General features: G+C 49.2%; 1 long non-coding RNA gene across 2 annotated transcripts in view; it reads left to right on the plus strand.

Annotated features, from left to right (window-relative positions):
* Positions 1-3253: 3253 nt before the first annotated feature.
* LOC115458660 overlaps positions 3254-19444 on the plus strand; it is a 54817-nt gene continuing 38626 nt past the window's right edge. Inside the window, exons 1-2 of one of the 2 annotated variants that reach the window (XR_003940130.1) lie at positions 3254-3388; positions 4889-4948. This is a non-coding gene — a long non-coding RNA (uncharacterized LOC115458660). Of the gene's footprint in view, positions 3389-3439; positions 3646-4888; positions 4949-19444 lie in introns of those variants that run through there. The other variant, XR_003940131.1, reaches the window with a different exon arrangement.

Consider the following 19444-nt stretch of genomic DNA (forward strand, 5'->3'; position numbering starts at 1 on the left):
ATGGCAGATGACGTTTAATGTGAGCAAGTGCAAAGTGATGCATGTGGGAAAGAGGAACCCGAATTATAGCTATGTGATGCAAGGTTCCACGTTAGGAGTCACGGACCAAGAAAGGGATCTAGGTGTCGTCGTTGATGATACGTTGAAACCTTCTGCTCAGTGTGCTGCCTCAGCTAAGAAAGCAAATTGAATGTTAGGTATTATTAGGAAAGGAATGGAAAACAAAAATGAGGATGCTATAATGCCTTTGTATCGCTCCATGGTGCGACTGCACCTCGAATATTGTGTTCAATTCTGGTCGCTGCATCTCAAAAAAGATATAGTGGAATTAGAAAAGGTGCAGAGAAGGGCGACGAAAATGATAAAGGGGATGGGACGACTTCCCTATGAGGAAAGGCTAAAACAGCTAGGGCTCTTCAGCTTGGAGAAAAGGCGGCTGAGGGGAGATATGATAGAGGTCTATAAAATAATGAGTGGAGTTGAACGGGTAGATGTGAAGCGTCTGTTCACGCTTTCCAAAAATACTAGGAGTAGGGGGCATGCAATCAAGCTACAATGTAGTAAATTTAAAACTATTCAGAGAAACTTTTTCTTCACTCAACGTGTAATTAAACTCTGGAATTCGTTGCCAGAGAATGTGGTAAATGCGGTTAGCTTAGCGGAGTTTTAAAAAGGTTTGGACAGCTTCCTAAAGTCCATAGACCGTTATTAAATGTACTTGGGGAAAATCCACTATTTCTGGGATAAGCAGCATAAAATATTTTGTACTTTTTTTGGCATCTTGCCAGGTATTTGTGACCTGGATTGGCCACTGTTGGAAACAGGATGCTGGGCTCCATGGACCTTTGGTCTTTCCCAGTATGGCAATATGTACTTATGGACCAAAGCAATGCTCACACAATAAAGGTAGAAGAACAGTATTATTGTCTGCATTTATTAATTGTAATAGGTCAGCTTTGAGAAATGTGCATCCTCCCTATTTCCACCTCTGTCCCTCCCGGTCCCCACTACCTTGGGTGCAATGTAGTTAAAGGGGGCCATTTCAATTTTTCTGCCCAGGGTCCATTCTGTCCTAGCTACGCCACTGCTTTAGCACTAATGCTTTGTGAATTGTCCCCCCTGTGAGACTATCATTGGAATGCTTTTATGTTTCACTTATACATTCTGATATTTGATATCATTTGCTCATTTCTGATCTGAAGAAGGTAATGCCTTTGAAAGCTAATCATAAAATGTATTAAATTAGTCCAATAAAAAAGGTATCATATTTTGTTTTATTTAATTTTATTACCTTTAAAAGTGGATTAACAAGGCTATCATGCCATTTACGAAAATATGTGATTATGGTAGAATGAACAGTTCCCCTACTAAAGCTAAGTACCCTCCAGTTAGAAGAAACCTGAGCATACTTCCTAGTGGCGTAGCCATTCAAAGTGTGTGTGTTGCATACGCAACCCCTGTCAAGTGCTGGTCAGGAAGGTCAAGTAGGGAAGAGAGCGATCCAATGAGGAGGGTGAGGAAGTGAGGGGGCACAGAGAGGGAAAGAGGTTCTGGACGGGGGGGGGGGGGGGGGGAGAGATGGACAAGGAATGAGATGCCAGGGCCTGTGGGGAAAGAAGGAAAAGGGAGAGGTTCTGGTCCTGCAGAAGAGAACAGGAGCAAGGGAAGATAGAGGAACACTTGCTGGATCCCTGGGAGGGGGAGCAGAGGGAGAGATGCTGGCTGGGGGAGGGAGATAAGAGGGAAGAAAAAGCGAGAGAGATAAGCTGGCATATAGGCGGGGCATAGGGACACAGAAGAGTTATGTAGGAGAGGGCAAGAGTAGGGACACAGCGATGGGAGACGCTCAACATGGTGGGAAGACAGGGACAAGGCCACAGGGATGATGCTAGGTCAGATAGATATGAATGCAGAAAGAAGATGGATGGTGGACATGGAAAGAAAAGAAGTGGACAAGGAGATTCTGGCAAAACAGTTAAGAAAGAGGAAAGCAGAAACCAGAATCTAAAAACTAAGACCAACGCAATAAGAAAAATTAAATGACCAGACAACAAAGGTGAACATTTTTTTTATCTTATTGATCAAATTATGTCAGTTTTTGGAATGTGCTTTTGCCATAATTACTTTTAGACATGTCTGGGGCCCACGAAAAAAAAAACCTCACTCATTGGCCTTCAATCTCCAGCAAAGCAGTAGTAAATCACCAGCTTTGGGATGGGCTCTAGCAATTCCATCTCTCCCAGTGCCTTAAAATCACCTCCAATCTTTGCCTGGGCTGCACCAGTGACTCATAGACTGCTTATGGCCTGAACTGCACCTTTCTGAACAGTCCCTCCCCTTCTGATGCAACTTCCTGTTTTCTGAAGGGTGGGACCTTCAGGTTCAGAGAGAAAGAAAGCCCCACCCCACCCCAGACCTGTGCCTGGATGAAGACTGGAGGTGATTGGGGAAGGAATGGGAGAGCTTTGCAGGCAGGGAAGGGAGGGAAATGCATGAGATGCATCTCCTGTTGAAAATTCCTTGCCACTGCTTCCTGCATACCTTTACTTACAGGGAAAAGAGGGAGGGAGAGAGCAAATACACCAGTGCATGCTTTTAGCTACTAAGGGCTCCTTTTACAAAGCCACAGTAGTGATTCCGTGGCAGAATGCATTGGGGTAATTTTCAGTTTTGAGAATTTGGTTATTGCTTAGGTAACTGGGCAAATTCCTTTGAAAACTAATGCTGCCTCCACTTGCCTATATCCTTTTAAAAACACCATAGAAAAACAAATGTTAATTTTATGGTTTTTTTTCTTTTAATTTTTCTAAATTTGTACTACACCCCAGACACCCAAACTCTTAACTCTGGGATGATCCAGCCTTGGAATCTCTGGATTTGTTCCCCTCCCCTGCCACAGGGCATTTCAAAATTCCAATACTGACATTTCTTATTATTTAAACATTTCCTTAAGTGTTTTTTGTTTGCTGTTTGTTTTCCTCTCAAGAAATGTGTGTTCAGTTTCTGGATTATTATGCCACTTTGCAAAACTTTTTAACATTTGCCTCTGCTCTTGGTAAATTGCTCTTTCATACTTGATAAAGTAAGGTCCAAAGGTTCCGGACTGGAATTATTAGCAGCTATTGGAAGAGGTCTCGCTTCAGGCCCTTGACTAGCGCGCATGACCTCTTGGCTTGACCTCAGAGTCAAAGAGAGTCTACTCGGCAGGCTCCGCGCGCGCGCTTCTTCGGGCGTTGAGCACTTCTCGCGAGGAGCTTCGAGCCGTTGGTGACGCCAGCGACAGCGTGCATTCTCGCGCTAACTAAGTAGCCGACTTGCGGTATAGGATAGGACTAGGCGGGTTGGTTTTAGAAGGTCTGTTTTGTTAGAGAGTTCTCTACAAAACAAGGTAGGAATAAGAAGTAGTGTTTGAAGCATTTTGCAGGTTTGAGATGAAATACTAAAGTGGCCGCTACTGGCTCGAAATGAGCCGGGTTGTGGTGGACCATTAACTGGCTCATCTCCCTGATAGCTTTCAAACCCCTGGTAACGTGTTTTATTAGGCCTGGCGAACGTGGTGCAACGTGTCATCCCCCCGGAAGAGATCCAGAGACGAGACGGAGACTTTGATTTCCACCCACTTTTTATTTACGCCAGAAGCTCTCGGTTGGTGGTTCAGGGCTTTTCTGCATCTTGTTCCCCAACCCCCTCGTTAATGTAATAGGGAACGATTTTTCTAAAAATAAAAAAATAATTTTTTTTAAAACCACATACACTTGTTCAGGTTTTATATCAAGGCCTAAACCCGACTTGAATTCGTTTTAAATAGTTGTTTTAACCGGGATTAGATTAATTGCTCAGGTCCATTATAGATTTATGCATGATGAATTAGACCGTGAATAGGCGCGTGAATCAAACTCAAATAATGCATATTTGCTTAAGGGACTTATTACCTTCAAGCTCTAAGTGTTATATGCGTTCTATTCTTTGCTTTAGAAGATTGAATCAATGTTTTTCCAGTCCAGATTTTTTTGGAACTTTTAAAGGTTTTGTAATCGAATCCGGGAGGATCCCGTTATCTTTTGCCAGTGGGTGGCGGAGGACAAAATAGTAATTCCGCTTTCTTAAAACGAATATGAATCTTCTGCATATCAAGTCGGTAGCTGTTGTAAAGAATGCTCAGCTGGTTTTTGCAGCCGAACTAGTTGGTTTCGGAGCTGAAGGCATACCAAAAAGACCTTGTTCACTAAGCCGCGCGGCAATGCCGACACAGCCCATTATAGTGAATGCCTGGGCTGTGTCGGCTCGGCATTAGCATGCGATTTAGTAAATGAGGGGAGGCTCCTTGTCCAGAATAACCGAGGTCGTTACTTTTCTTTTTGCAATCGAGTATAATTTAAGAGAATAGACAATTTTTCCTTAAGGGATTTTACATTTTCTCCAGTTTTAACATTTTTAATTGTTATGTAAGGTGGTCTCTTACTAAAGTTTAGCTCGAGTTATGTGCAGCAGGGCCCTAGGAATAAAATGGACCCTGCTGCTGATAACTCGAGCTAAGCTTTAGTAAAAGCCCCCCTCCCCCCCAAGATCTTTATGGTGTAATTCTCTGGCTTTTTCTTTTGGTTTTGATATGGACAATTTGGAATAAAAATACGTTTATATTCATAAAGTGGAAGATTTATAATTATATAAACATTTTTAAGATAAATATTAAGAAAAGACTGCTTATTTTAGAATTACAGAAAACTGCTTTTTGTTTTTGAGGAAAAAAGTTTGTAAATGACTGGGAACTGGATTGGAACAACTCTTTACGCTCTAGCATACAGATGACTTTTTATGTTAATAAGTAGTGAGCCTTAAATAAAATGTTATCAGTCCTGAAATCCTGCTATCTTATGTTTCTTTCTAGGAAGGAGTATTATAAAAGACACATTGCACGCAGGTGAATGAAAGAAAAGAGCTATCCATGGTAAGAACTTTGTAAGAGCACATAGTTGGGTTGAAATTACAACATGGATCTTCCATATCATCAAGCTGATCAATCCATAGACTGGTGGGTTGTGTCCATCTACCAGCAGGTGGAGATAGAGAGCAAACTTTTGCCTCCCTATATGTGGTCATGTGCTGCCGGAAACTCCTCAGTATGTTCTCTATCTCAGCAGGTGGTGGTCACACACAGCAGCAGCTCTGGCTAGGCCTCCAAGCCTAATTCTTAGGTTTTGTTGAGTGCATGGGGTTGAGGGCTCTTTTGAGCAAGTGCAAACCTGGTGGTGCCAGGTCCCTCCTTTTCTCCCCCCTCCCGCTGGCTCCGTAAAAAAAAAAAAAAAAAAAAAAATTTTGAACGTCCTTAAAGGCGTTTATTTCGACGTTTATTTAAGCGTCTATTGCAGCAACTCACTGGGACACCAGGTCGTTACAACTCGGAGCGGACAGCAGGTAATTTTTACCTTTTTATAGCGGGCAGGGGGTTCCCCGATTCTTCTCCTCGTGGCATATGGCGTCGGAGGGCGAGGGCGCAAAGGGTCGCTCCCCGGGTCGCTTGAGCGCTTCTAGAGGGGATGCGGGGGTCTTAAAGCCTGATTCGCCCTTGTTGGGTGACAGTTTCGTGACCGATGAATGTCGCGGTCTTTCCTCCGGCGTGGCGGTTTTTCCCGCCATAAACGCCCATCCCCCGCTCCTCGCCTCCGCCATCTTGGCCGGCCACGCGGCTCGGACGGCTTCTTCTTGGGCCGCCCTTGAGGTTGGAGACATTAATGCCATGAACGCCCTTAATTTGGGCGACGGCACAGAAGCGGCTAAAGTTAAGAGCCGTTCTTCCCGCGCGGCTCCTTCGCGGAGTTTCGCGCCGGACGCCATTTTGGATGCGCAGCATGTCTCTCCCCCGCTATTGCGAGCGCCGGTTGAGGGTGCGCCTAGGGCTGTTGCCCAGGCTGCGGAAGTGCACAGTCTGGGGGGTTTCTCCCCCGAGTTTGTTTTGCTGCTGCATCAGGCCTTCCTCATGCACAACGCTGCCCCTGCTCCCTCGTCTGGTAAAGAGGTTGAGGTTCCCAGAGGTAAACGCCCTCGGGTTGATTCCCAGGCCTTGGAGGAATTTGTCTCCTCCGATGTAGATGAGGGCAGCGTGTCTGAGGTCTCCCAACGGTCCTTTGCGGATTCCTTGGAGGAGACGGATCCCCGCTCGGATGGAGCGGATGACCCCTCTGCAGCGCGGCTTTTTCGCCCAGAGGATTTGCCCAACCTGTTGTTACAGGCCATGGACACTTTGAAGATTTCCTCTCCGGAGGACGTCTCTCCCTCAGCCCCTGTTGGCTCTGCCATTATGCTGGGGACGAAGCGCCCGCCTAGAACCTTCCACGTGCATGATGCCATGCACACCTTAATTTCGGCTCAATGGGATGTCCCGGAAGCGAGCCTTAAAGTGGCTAGGGCTATGTCCCGCCTCTATCCTTTGGCTGTGAGTGAACGTGAGGCCTATCTGTGGCCTACCGTGGATTCTTTAATCACTGCGGTGACTAAGAAAACGGCATTGCCGGTGGAAGGTGGCACGGCCCTAAAGGACGCCCAAGACAGAAGATTGGAGGCGGCCTTAAGGTCGTCCTTTGAGGCGGCTGCTTTAAGTTTGCAGGCCTCAGTTTGCGGCTCCTATGTGGCCAGGGCGTGCCTGACTATGGTGCAGCGGGCTTCCCCCTCGGATCATTCCTTGAGGGCTGATTGGCCGGCCCTGGAATCGGGCTTAGCCTATTTGGCAGACTTGCTGTATGATGTCTTGAGAGCCTCAGCTAAAGGCATGGCTCAGACAGTCTCTGCGCGGCGGTGGCTTTGGCTGAAACATTGGTCTGCTGACCACGCCTCTAAATCCCGCCTGGCTAGATTGCCTTTTAAAGGCAAGCTGCTCTTTGGGGTCGAGCTGGACAAAATCGTGACCGATCTCGGCACGTCTAAGGGCAAGAAGTTACCAGAGGTCAGGGCTCGGGCTAGTGCTCGTCCCGGTACCTCCAGAGGACGGTTTCAGGAAGCCCGTCGGTACCGCCCGGGCAGGTCGGGTTCTTCTGCCCCCTCTTCCTTTAAGAGGAATTTCTCCCCCAAGCAGCATTCCTTTCGCAGAGACCGCCGTCCCGGAGGTGCTCCCTCCGGTCCTCCCCCAGGGTCTCGTACCCAATGACGGGGTCTTGGTCCACGCCCCAGTGCAGATTGGAGGACGGCTGTCCTCGTTTCTGGGCGAGTGGACCACAATAACTTCAGACGCTTGGGTGCTGGAAGTCATCAGAGACGGCTACAAGCTAGAGTTCTGCCGACCCTTAAGAGACGGGTTTGTACTCTCTCCCTGCAAGTCTCCGGTCAAAGCTGTGGCAGTGCAGCAGACTTTGGACAATCTGATCCGCCTGGGTGCGGTCGTCCCGGTGCCAGAAAATCAGCTTGGCAAGGGGCGTTACTCCATTTACTTTGTGGTACCAAAGAAAGGAGGTTCTGTCCGGCCTATCCTCGACCTCAAAGGGGTCAATCGGGCCTTGAAAGTGCGGCACTTTCGCATGGAGACTCTCCACTCTGTTATAGTGGCAGTGAAGGCAGGGGAGTACCTGGCATCCTTGGACATCAAGGAAGCATACTTGCATATTCCCATCTGGCCTCCTCATCAACGCTTTCTGCGTTTTGCAGTCCTGGGCCGACACTTCCAGTTCAGAGCCCTCCCGTTCGGGTTGGCTACTGCTCCGCGGACCTTTTCCAAAGTAATGGTGGTCATAGCGGCCTTCCTGCGAAAGGAAGGAGTCCAAGTCCATCCTTATCTGGACGACTGGTTGATCCGAGCCCCCTCTTATGCAGAGTGCGGCGAAGCTGTGGACCGGGTAGTTGCTCTTTTGAGCTCCCTGGGATGGATCATCAACTGGGAGAAGAGCCAGCTGCGCCCGACTCAGTCCCTGGAGTATCTGGGAGTTCGATTCGACACCCAAGTGGGCAGAGTGTTCCTGCCAGACAATCGGATTGTCAAACTTCAGGCTCAGGTGGACCAGTTCCTAGTAGCCTCTCCTCTTCGGGCTTGGGACTATGTGCAGCTGTTGGGCTCTATGACGGCCACGATGGAAGTAGTGCCCTGGGCCAGGGCTCATATGAGACCACTACAACACTCCCTGCTGCAGCGCTGGACTCCGATGTCGGAGGATTATGCTGTGCGCCTTCCCTTGGATCCAGCAGTGCGCAAGGCGCTGAGCTGGTGGATGCAGACAGACAAGTTGTCTGCGGGAATGCCTCTGGTGACCCCAGAGTGGATTGTCGTCACGACGGACGCCTCGTTGTTGGGCTGGGGAGCCCACTGCTTGGGAAGGACAGCGCAGGGGCTCTGGTCTCCTGCAGAGGCAAAGTGGTCTATCAACCTCCTGGAACTCAGAGCCATTCGGTTGGCGCTTTTGGAGTTCATCCCGGTACTGGTGTTGAAGCCTGTACGGGTCCTGTCGGACAATGCCACGGCTGTGGCCTATGTCAACCGCCAGGGAGGTACCAAGAGCGCCCCTCTAGCCAAGGAGGCTATGAATCTTTGCCAGTGGGCGGAAGCGAACCTGGAGCAGCTTTCAGCGGCCCACATTGCCGGAGTCATGAATGTCAAGGCGGACTTTCTCAGTCGCCATACCTTGGAGCCCGGAGAGTGGCAGCTATCTGCTCAGGCGTTCTTGGACATCACGAAGCGCTGGGGCCAGCCGAGCCTAGATCTGATGGCGTCATCGGCCAATTGCCAAGTGCCGCGCTTTTTCAGCAGAGGACGGGACCCTCGATCCCTGGGAGTAGATGCTCTTCTCCAACAGTGGCCGACACAAGAGCTCCTCTATGTGTTCCCGCCCTGGCCCATGTTGGGCAGGGTGCTAGACCGGGTGGCAAAGCATCCCGGCAGGGTAATCCTGGTGGGTCCGGATTGGCCCAGACGTCCCTGGTATGCGGACTTGATCGGGCTCTCAGTCGACGATCCTCTGCGGCTGCCAGTGGAGCACGGCCTGTTACATCAGGGTCCCGTGGTGATGGAGGATCCCTCCCCCTTTGGTCTTACGGCCTGGCTATTGAGCGGCAGAGTCTGAGGAAGAAGGGCTTCTCAGACAAGGTCATCCCCACTATGCTGAGAGCGAGGAAGCGCTCTACTTCTACTGCTTACGCCAGGGTTTGGCGTATCTTTGCAGCGTGGTGTGAAGCAGGCTCACTTTCTCCCTTCACTGCTTCAATTTCTTCAGTGTTGGCGTTCCTGCAAGAAGGTCTGGAGAAAGGCCTGTCGCTCAGTTCCCTTAAAGTCCAGGTAGCGGCTCTGGCTTGCTTCAGGGGCCGCCTGAAGGGTGCTTCCCTGGCTTCGCAGCCAGATGTGGTGCGCTTTCTCAAGGGAGTTAATCACCTGCGCCCTCCTCTGCACTCAGTGGTGCCTGCGTGGAATCTCAACCTGGTGCTAAGAGCATTGCAGAAGCCCCGTTTGAACCCTTGTCGAGGGCATCTCTGAAAGACCTGACGTTGAAAGCAGTCTTTTTGGTGGCTATCACTTCAGCCAGAAGAGTTTCCGAGCTCCAGGCGCTCTCATGTCGAGAGCCTTTTCTGCAGTTCACTGAGGCAGGAGTGACTATTCGCACAGTGCCTTCCTTTCTGCCCAAGATTGTTTCTCGCTTCCATGTGAATCAGCAGCTCTGTCTCCCTTCCTTTCGTAGGGAGGACTACCCAGAGGAGTACTCTGCTCTTAAATATCTGGATGTGAGACGAGTCATCATCAGATACTTGGAAGTGACCAATGATTTCCGGAAATCGGATCATCTGTTTGTCCTGTTTGCAGGTCCTCGTAGGGGTCTGCAGGCTGCTAAGCCTACAGTGGCAAGATGGGTCAAGGAAGCCATTGCAGCAGCTTATGTGACCGCGGGGAAGGTGCCGCCTCTCCAGCTGAAGGCTCACTCCACGAGAGCTCAGGCGGCTTCGATGGCAGAGGCCGGATCCGTCTCCTTGGAAGAGATATGCAAGGCGGCAACTTGGGCTTCGGCTCATACATTCTCCAAGCATTACCGTTTGACTGTGGCTGCACGGGCGGAGGCCCGGTTTGGAGCTTCAGTATTAAGGTCAGGGATTTCAATGTCCCGCCCTGGGTGAGTACTGCTTCGGTACATCCCACCAGTCTATGGATTGATCAGCTTGATGATATGGAAGGTAAAATTATGTATAATCATACCTGATAATTTTCTTTCCATTAATCATAGCTGATCAATCCATAGCCCCTCCCAGATATCTGTACTGTTTTTATTCTGGTTGCATTTCAGGTTCAAGTTTAGTCTTCAGTTACTTCAGGAAGACTTCGTGTTCAAGTTTTTTTCACTTGGATTCTTCAAGAGTTAAGACGAGTTTGTGTTACAGTGAGCTGCTGCATTCCTCTCCCCTCCGTTTTACGGGGCTGGATTGAGACTTAAAATTCTGCCGGCACTCCCTCCCGCTTCGTGCGGCTGTAGGGCAGCTTTGTACCCCTCCCGCTTCGGCGGTGTTAGGGTCAGTCAGCTCCTCCCGCGGTTGCGGTTGCAGGATAAGCCAGATCCCCCCGCATCGGCGGGTGTGGTGTCCCTCCCCCGCTCCGCGGGGATGAGCTGGACGGATTCCCCTCCCCCACTTGTGTGGGGATGAGCTGGGTTAATTCCCCTACCCCGTTTCGGCGGTGGTGAGCTGGGCAGAGTGTCCCTTTGTGGGTGTAATTCTCTAAGTGCTGAGTCCTGCGGATGGAGCTTTGATATCGACATACTGAGGAGTTTCCGGCAGCACATGACCACATATAGGGAGGCAAAAGTTTGCTCTCTATCTCCACCTGCTGGTAGATGGACACAACCCACCAGTCTATGGATTGATCAGCTATGATTAATGGAAAGAAAATTATCAGGTATGATTATACATAATTTTACCTTCATTATGCTTTCTCTGTTTAGAAATGATGGGTTATTGACTGCCCTATAACAGGGTCAGAAGTGGAAGGAATATATGCTAAAGTCTGAGCAACACTGGGGTTGTTTTTTCATAAACTACAGTGGCATCCAACACTAATGACGACGAAAAAAAAACATAGTTGTAATAGAAATATTAATACATTATTTCAGCATTCAGAATCTAAAGAATATGGACCGGTATTGACAGATGATATTGTAAATTTAGGCTGTAGAAAAATGAGGACTGGGGACCAGATGTGTTAAGCATGACCCACAATACAGAATGGGGAAAACCCTTGTTCCTTAGTGTTCCTCTGGATCGGCCCAGGATTGGATTGATGGGGTTTGGCAAACCAAGCACCGCTGGAGTGCACGTGTCGGGGAGGGGGGAGGCTCATCCAGTGCTTGTAAGTACTGCAAGGCAGTGGAGTCGTTGATACCTCCCTCCTGAGGTCCCGGTGGTTGCGGCTTACTCGGCGTCATTGGTCCCCGCAGCAGAGCCCGCCAGCGTATCTTCGGCGGGAAAGACAGCCATTTTGGCAGGCTCTTCCTCCCTTGCAGACAGGGACAGACTCCCCGCATTTGCTGTGCCTCAGAACTTGACTTCTCAGGAGGATGGTTTCCCTCCTGAACTTGTTCTACAAATGTACCAAGCCTTCTTGTTAAAAAAAAAAAAAAAAAAAATCGGATGCTGAGGCTTCTTCTTCTCCTGCCTCTTCTGGGGGTGGCCTGACAAGACATGTTCCTCTTCTTAAGAGAGCCCCAGGGGTCTTGGGATCTCCCAGAGGCGCAGCTCTCTGATGCTGAATTAGATATGCCTTCCTTGGAGGAAGTGGAAGGCTTTGAAGCTCAGCAGTTAAAGAATCATCTCTCTTCTGATCCAGGTACAGATTCCCTTCCTGTGGGTGAGAATCACTTGGTGGTGCGCATATTCCATAAAGAAGATCTTCAGGAGTTAATATCCTTAGTAGCTTCTACCCTTCATTTTGAGGATGAGCAGACTGCAGTTCCTGAGGTACGTAAAGTGGATCTCTTAGTCAAGGGCATTAAGCACTCGGGGAAGACGTTCCCTATGCACCAGGATATCAGGGACATCAGGTACAGTGGGATGCCCTGGATTCTCCTTTTCACTTAGGTCCATGGTGCGACTTTATCCTGTCCCGGAGGAGAAGCCCCTTAAGATTCCTGTGGTGGGTGCTGTGGTCTCAGCAGTCACCAAGTGTAACACGGTCCCTGTTGATGGTGGCACGACCCTTAGGGATGTGCAGGATCGACAGGTGGAGGCTCTTTTGAAGAGTATCTTTGATGTTCCTTGGCCGTTCAAGCAGCTATTTTTGGTTCTTTGGTAGCTAGTGCCTGTTTCCGCTGGGCTGAGTGAGTCTTGGACAGGGATTCTGACAATTTGTCTTTCATAGATTTGGAGGTAGCCAAGATTGAGATGGGCTCTGCCATTTTAGCTGATACCTTGTACGATTTGTTGAGAACCTCCTCCAAATCCATGGCCTTGGGGATAGCAGCTCGCCAAACTCTTTGGTTGAGAGGTTGGTCGGCGGGCGCTGCTTCCAAGTCTAAGTTGAGTAAGTTTCCCTTTAAGGGTTCCTTTCTGTTGGGATGAGTTGGATAAGTTAGTTCATAGTCTCGGGGACACTAAAGTGCCTCGTCTTCCAGAGGAAAGGCTTAGAGCAGTTGGCAGGGGCGTGACGAGCTCCAGGGGCAGGGGGTGTGATTTTCAGCAGTTTGTCTGGAAGGGGTCTCCTGCCCCAGAGATCCCATTTCTTCCAGAGATCTCAGTCCTTTCTTGGATCCCATTGTGGGGGTTGGGATTCTGGTGTCTCTTTCCAGTCACCCGCCCGTCCTGCCCAATGAAGGTACGCGGGACCTTCCTCTGATTTCAGTGGGAGCTCGGCTCTCTCACTTTCTTCAGAGGTGGGCCCAGATTACCTCTGATCAATGGGTTTTAGAGGTTATTTAAGACAGGTATGCCTTAGAATTTGCTCGGCCCCTAGCAGATGCCTACTTAGGAGTCCCCCTGTCGGTCTCCCCTCAAAGCAAGCGCAGTGCGAGATACTCTCCTCAGGCTCTTAGACCTTCAAGCTATTTGTCCCTTGCCATCCTCAGAAATCGGGCAGGGTCATTAGTCAGTTTACTTTGTGGTCCTGAAGAAGGAAGTTGCCTTTTGGCCCATCTTGGACCTCAAAGCGGTCAATCGTACCCTCAAGGTGTCCATCTTCAGGATGCAAACCCTTCGCTCAGTTACAGTTGCCGTCAGGGCGGGAGAGTTTCTGATGGCTTTGGATCTGACGGCGTATCTCCACATTCCTATCAGGCCCCCTCATCAGCGGTTCCTTCAGATTGCGGTACTGGGTTATCACTTTCAGTTTCAGGCGCTCCCGTTTGGCCTGGCAACAGCTCCTCGCACTTTCACCAAGATTATGGTAGTGGTGGCGGCTGCTTTCAGAAAAGAAGGCATTTTGGTTCAACCTTACCTGGACAACTGGCTAATTCGGTCAAAGTCTTATCAAGAGAGTGTGGAAGTCACAGCTCGAGTAGTTCAGTTCCTGCATTCCTTGGGCTGGGTTGTCAACTTCGACAAGAGCCGTCTGATCCCCTCTCAGTCCCTGGAGTATTTGGGGATGTCTTTCGACACAGAGCAAGCTTGGATATTTCTACCACCGAACAGAATTCTCAAGCTGCGAACCCAGATTCAGAGCTTTGTTCATCAGCCAGCTCCCTGTTACAGAGATTATCTGCAGGTGCTGGCATCCATGACGGCGTCCATAGAAGTGGTTCCTTGGGCCCGAGCTCACATGAGAACTCTTCAGGTCTCTCTCTTGTCCAGATGGTCTCCACAGTCGGATTCTCTGTGGAAGAAGATCCCTCTGCGAACCCAGGTACGCGGAAGTGGTTTCAGCTGAGCAATGTGACCAAGGGAATGCTGTTAGAGGCCCTCCAGTGGACAGTGGTGATGATAGACGCCAGTCTTCGGGGCTGGGGAGCCCACTGCATGGGTCAGTTTGCTCAGGCTGTGGTCTACCCAAGAGGCCTCCCTATCGATCAACTTGTTGGAAACCAGGGCAATTCAGCTGGCTCTGGAGGCCTTTGTGTTGGTGCAGAGATGAACTGCTGTACAAATTCTCTCGGACAACGTGACTGCAGTGGCTCATGTCAATCATCAGGGAGGAATGCGAAGTCGCCTCTTATAGCAGGAAGCGACAAGGCGGCTTATGGCTTGGGCAGAGAGTCACTTGTTGGCCCTCTCAGCGTTGCATGTATCGGGGGTGGAGAATATCCAGGTGAATTTTCCAAGTCGGCACACTCTCGATCCGGTGGAGTGGTCTCTCAGCCAACAGGCATTCAGCTTGATAACAGATCGCTGGGGGATTCCCCTCATGGATCTGTTCGCCACGTCTCAATGCAAAGGTGCCTCGCTTCTTCAGTCTCAGAAAGGACGTCAAGGCAGAGGGCATAGATGCTCTTCTTCAGCTCTGGCCTCTGGGTCTTCTCTATGCATTCCCCTCCCCCCCCGGTGGCCTTTTCTGGGGCGACTCATTCAAAGGATCGAAGCGGCTGGAGGTCTGGTGATTTTGGTGGCTCCGGACTGACCTCGCAGACCGTGGTACGCAGATCTACGGCGTCTTCGGTCTGCTTCCCCTCTTCGACTCCCGGACCAGGTCGGTCTTTTGGTTATGAGTCCAATCCTTCATCCAGACCCGGCTCGATTTTTGTCTTGCGGCCTGGCTCTTGAACATGCGGGCTTGTTGAAGAAGGTTTACTCTTCTCGAGTTATCTCCACCATGCTCCACTCGTGTCGCCGGTCGACGTCCTTGAGCTATATTGGGACCTGGTGTGCTGAACGGGGCTTCGTTCCTCTTCGTGCTTCTGTGGCGGATGTGTTGGATTTTTTGCAGCAGGGTTTTGAGAGAGGTTTGGCCTTAGCTTCCCTGAAGGTGCAGGTGGTGGTGTTACTCTGCTTTCAAGGTAGAGTACAAGGTAGGTCTCTAGCTAGTCATCCGGATGTGTCCCGCTTTTTAAAGGGGGTTGTTCTCTGCTCTCTGTTCAGGGAAATCTTTCCTGCCTGGGATCTGAATTTAGTGCTTTCCATCCTTACAGGTCCTCCTTTTGAACCTTTGTTGTCTTGTTCACTAAAGGATTTAACTCTCAAAACAGTTTTTCTGGTGGCCATTGCATCGGCTAGACGAGTGTCAGAATTGCAGGCCCTTTCTTGTAGGTCTCCTTTTCTGGAATTTTCTAAGGAATGTGTTTTGCATCTGGTGCCCTTGTTTCTTCCTAAGGTGGTCTTGCATTTTCGTTTTCATCTTTCCCAGTCAGTGGTTTTGCCAGTTTTGGGCTCCTCGGGGTCAGAGGATCAACGCAAGTTGTGGATGCTGGATGTTCGAAGAATCCTTAAGCATTATCTGAAAGTCACAGAGGAGTTCAGGCGGTCGGACCGTATGTTTCTACTTTTTGGAGGTTCTCGTAAGGGCTTGGCAGCCTCCAAACCTACTATTTCGAGATGGCTGAAAGAATTGATCGTGTCTGCTTACCTCTCGGTGGGGAAGCAGGTCCCGGAAAGACTTGAGGCCCATTCTATGAGGGGTCAGTTGGCTTCCTGGGCATTTGTAAAGCTGCGACTTAAGCTTCCTTGCATTCCTTTTCTAAGCATTACAGGCTAGATGTTCATTGTCATCAGGAAGTGTTTTTTTGGGGCTAGGGTCCTTACAGCAGGGTTGCTGGGGTCTCTCCCTTAGAGGCACTGCTTTGTTACTCCCCATCAGTCCAGTCCTGGGCCAGTCCAGAGGGACGCTAAGGAAGGAGAAATTAGACCTTACCTGATAATGTGCTTTCCTTTAGTCCCTCTGTACCGGCCCAGGTCCCTCCTGTTCTCTCAGCTCGTTTTGTTGTGATGGTTCTATCGTTCCGGGTCAGAGCTGCTCTGTGTGTTCACTTTCTCTGTTTGGTACAAAAAAAAGAAAAAATAATAAAAGAAAGAAGACACAGCATTAAAGGCACTGACAAAAGAATCATAACTTCTTTGTTTTCAAACATTTTCCCCAGGGCGGGTTGTGTTTGCCGGCATGAGATGCATGAATTTGGCGTCTGTTTGCACACCTTATTCTCAGTGCTTGCATGGCTGCTCAGATTCTCAGTGCCACAGAACCTTCTCTCTTTCCTTTCCTGTTCGTTATTCAATTACTGAGTCTAGGGTCACATGGCCAGAGCTCCTATTGACTCCTAGGGTCAGAACTTCTCAGTTTCCACCTGCTGGAAGGAATGCACAACCCCATCAGTCCAATTCTGGGCTGGTCCGGAGGACTAAAAGAAAGAAAATTACTACTACTACTAATAGCATTTAGCAGGTAAGGTCTAATTTCTCTGTACATCTGATTTAAAATCTTTTTCTTTGCAGTAGGCAACACTAAACAATAGTAAAAACAATTTCACAAAAGCTATTTTGTCACCTTGCCCTTTTCCAAAAACGAGAAATATAGTAATGTATCAAATATCTATATAGAAATAATTGCTTATTAAGAGAAAATAAACAATTCTTTTGGGTAAATAACTAAAAACAGACATGACCATGTTCTGCATCTACTGTTGGCAAACAAAATCCCACTTCAGGCTGCCGAAACTCTGTTATGGAGTACCAATGTGCCAACCCCTTTCCCTCTTGAGTGTGCAGCAGACAAACACTGCAAAGATTCCCCCCCCACCCCCCCAGCTGCAGATTCAATTGGTAAGTTCTTCCTTTCACTGTTATCTGTGATAGAGTGAGAGTCTGGTAACAAAAGCTGAGTTGCTATTGACATTGGAAGTCAGCAGTGCTAGAGCCAGGCTCTGCACAGCTGTTAAGAATTTGTGCATAGTGGAATTTATTGCTGGGTATGGAACAAATATTGATGAGATCTTTCTTGTATGCTTGTTGTCACTAGGGTGTTAATGAGTGGCTTTACATGATTTTGCAGCACAACAGCTCATTAATGCTGAATTTACATAAACTGTCATGTGAAATGGACTTTTCACACATTTTCTGCTACCAAGTGTGCTTTTGTGACTTTGCCAAAGTTCACTTTGGAAAATATAATGCAAAATGCCTGTACTTTGGCTTTTTCCCCCCATTTTTAGCACTGGGATTAATTAAGCTGCTAGCGCGGCAGGCTGTGCACTAGTGCTGACACAACCCATTCACTTTGAATGGGCTGTGTTAGCAGTGCTACGCAGAAGCCACGCTAAACAGACCCCTAGGTGTTATTCAACGTTTTTCTTGCAAAGTGCATTTTTGCAGTCATTTTGTACCTTACTAAATAGGGCCCTTTTGTTAAAATGAAATATTCAAGTGTCTGAGAAGATTTCATTTGAATATATTTGTACATTAGCCAACTTGATGATGTACAAGTCATTCAAAAAGATCCACAATCCTGGTGAGAATTCTGGAACTGGAAGGAAGGGAGGGAGGGGAAAACGACCCTGAAACTGGGAGGGAGGGAGGGGAGGACGACTCTGGAACTCGGAAGGAGGTAGGGGACGACCCTGGAACTCGGAGGGAGGTAGGGGACAACCCTGGAACGCGGAGGGAGGGAGGGGGCCACCCTGGAATGCAGAGGGAGGGGCCATCCTAAAACGCGGAGGGAGGGGGACGACCTTGGAACTCGGAGGGAGGGGTGCCCGTGGCACACACACTCATTCTCACACACACACTCTCTCTCACAGACACGCACCCAGTCTCACTCTCGCACCCAGTCTCACTCTCTCTCTGTAACACACACACAGTCGCACATTCACTCTCTCTTTCTCACACAGTCAGTCTCACACACACTCTCACAAACATACACACTCCGAGGAAAACCTTGCTAGCGCCCGTTTCATTTGTGTCAGAAATGAGACATCCCCACAACCCCCCTCCTCCCCCTCTTACACCAAAACCCTCTCAGTTCACCAATCCCCCCCTTTCATTGTGAGACACACAATATCACAAAAACAGACACTTGCCCCCACGCTCCCAGTCCACCACACACACAAACACACGAACTTTCACACAGACACACAACCCCCCCCCCCCCCAAAAAAAAACACCACAAAAAAACACACACATGGAACAAGGAGACATGCACACTCCCTCTCTCTCTAAATCACCCCTGCAAAAATAACCACCCTCAAAGCTGCCCCCCCTTAAACCACAACCCTCTCACTTCTCCACCCCCTTTCATTGTGAGACACACACACAATATCACAAAACCACAGACACTCGCCCCTAACCTCCCAGTACACCCCACCCTCTCTCACTTACACACACATACGAACTCTCTGTTACACACACACAGATACTCTCTCACACACACACAATATAGCTCTGTGACACACATGACCTTTCACTAACACAGACACAAACCCCCCCCCCAAAAAAAACAAACAAACACATACACTCATGCAGAACATGGATAGATGCACACTCCATCTTCTCTCTCTATATCATCCCAGAAACAATAACCACCCTCAAAGCCACACAACACTTCATCCCACTTTGCCAGCACGAGACATCCCCCACCCCAACGAAAACAACAAAAAAAAAACCCCGCACCACAGTAATACGAGCAAACATGGCCAACCCCCCCCCCCAAAAAAAACCCCTGGCCCACCCTCCAAGCCCCCCGCCACACCCTCTCAGATCACCTCCCCCCCCTTGGTGAGAAACACACACACAATAACACAAAAACGCAGACACTAGCACCCAACCTCCCAGTCCGACCCACCCTCTCTCACTTTCACACACACACACACACACTCTCTCTCTCTCTCTCTCTCTCTCACACACAGTGATGCAGGCTCACAGATTACCAAACATGCCCCCTCCAAGCCCCCCAAACTAGCAAGACTCCTCTACCTGTAAGACAAAAACAATACAACCCAACAGCCAACCCCTCCAAGTTTACCAGACCCCCCCCACCAAAGTTACACACACAATAAACACAACACACACACGCTGATATTCCCCCCCCCACTCCAACTTTGCCCCACTCTCTATCAGTTCCACACACACACACAAAATATCTTTGTGACACACATGATCTTTCTCTCACACTCACAAACACAATCACCGCCCCCCCCAAACCCCCCCCCCCCCAAAAAAAAAACCCACACAAACACTGATGTGCAACATCGAGACATGGACACTCACTCTCTCCCCCGTCGCACCCTCTGTTCACCACCCCCACCCCTCCCCCCCCAACCATTCTGAGACACACCCACAAAATCACACAGACACTCACCCCCAACCTCCAAGTCAACACAACCCTCTCTCACTTTCACACACACAAAAAATATCTCTGTGAAACACACACGCACACACAGAGTGATGCCGCCACACAGATCGCCACCCACGCCCCCTACCCACACATCATCTCTCTCACATACTCCTTCCCATGCATCACTCTGACACACACATACTTCACGTAACTCAGACTTACTCAAGCTCATTTTCAAAGCACTTAGCCTCCCAAAGTTCCATAGAAACCTATGGAACTTAGCCTCCCAAAGTGCTTTGAAAATATGCC

Source organism: Microcaecilia unicolor, unplaced genomic scaffold (genome assembly GCF_901765095.1).
Source record: "Microcaecilia unicolor unplaced genomic scaffold, aMicUni1.1, whole genome shotgun sequence".
Lineage (NCBI taxonomy): Eukaryota > Metazoa > Chordata > Amphibia > Gymnophiona > Siphonopidae > Microcaecilia > Microcaecilia unicolor.